Source organism: Elephantulus edwardii, unplaced genomic scaffold, assembly GCF_000299155.1.
Source record: "Elephantulus edwardii isolate Elephantulus edwardi_28Jun2011 unplaced genomic scaffold, EleEdw1.0 scaffold00169, whole genome shotgun sequence".
NCBI lineage: Eukaryota > Metazoa > Chordata > Mammalia > Macroscelidea > Macroscelididae > Elephantulus > Elephantulus edwardii.
In genome coordinates, this window is record NW_006399919.1 from 5,823,060 (window position 1) to 5,824,320 (window position 1,261).

Below are 1,261 nucleotides of genomic sequence, written 5' to 3' on the forward strand. Positions count from 1 at the left end.
TTATAAAGAACTTGGATTTCCAGTCATTCATTGTTGCACATTTTCTTCCCTTCCCCCCTTCTGCCCCTCAGTTATCTTTTTGACTCACTTCTCTCTCCTTTCACCTCTTGAAAGAGAAAAGGTGATGCAGACCAAACTCCTGGGAAGCTCCCCTTACATCGGATCAGGGATGTGACCTGAGTTAAGATGTTTCTTCTCCCACAGATCACCTTACAAGTAATTGCACCAGACCAAACCCTAGAGGATGGATCATTCGTTGTATAATTGACAAACTATTGATAAGCTCTTAACTTGAAAGTCTAGAGATCTTCTAAAAATACTATGGATAGGATTTATATGTGGGAAAATAACATTTAAAATTTTATTAATTCTAAGTGCAATGTCTAAGGCCTGTCTTTAATTGTTTTTGGTGAAACATTCTTCTAGGTCGTATAGCCCTGGTGTGTTCACTTGCCTTACAGTGGCAACCTGTGGTTGCTGTGAAGCTAAACACTGTGACAGTGACGTGTCAAATGCGATAATGGTTACCCATGGTGGACAGTGTTTGGTGGTGCTTCATGGCTGAAACAAGCTTGGAAGCAGGAGTGACATCCACTTCTGTAAATAGCTTGTCTCTGGAAACCCTACGAACATGGAAAAAGGATGAAAGTCACAGAACTGTCGAGGACTTTCATTCATAGGGTTGCTATGAGTAACCTACGACTCGAGGACACTTAACAACAACAACAAGTGCAATGCAGGTTTTTGGGTTTTTTTTACTTACTCAAACAAGCAAACCAAAAAGAGTGGTCATCAGTCAGGCCTGTGACTGTCCAAGAGGAGTCACAGATGTTTCTACATCTCATAACATTTTCTGGAGCTATCTAAAAATATTGTTTCTATTGATCACTTTATAACTGTCACTTACTAGATGAACGGCTAAAATTTGTCAGTAAGTATGTTACTAAAGATATCCACATATCACTCTATCACTTGTTATTAAAATTTAAAAATTGTATTTCATTAAAACTGCCTTGTATTTTATCCTATTCTATTTTGTGCATTTAAAGGCATTCTTAACATAGGCTTCACTGGACTGGAAAAAGTGTTTGTGGCACATAAAAGGTGAGGGTGACCCGTGTTAGAAAATTTAGATTTCAGTGATCAGAGTAAACCACCAAATATCACATATCTATGCTTCATCACCAATCTGCATTATGCAGATGACACAACCCTGCTTGCTGAAACTGAGGAGGACCTGAAGCGCCTGCTGCAGAGGGTC

General features: G+C 39.2%; 1 protein-coding gene across 1 annotated transcript in view; it reads right to left on the reverse strand.

Annotated features, from left to right (window-relative positions):
• ANKUB1 (ankyrin repeat and ubiquitin domain containing 1) overlaps positions 1-1,261 on the reverse strand; it is a 54,951-nt gene that overhangs the window by 52,018 nt on the left and 1,672 nt on the right. The window lies entirely within an intron of this gene.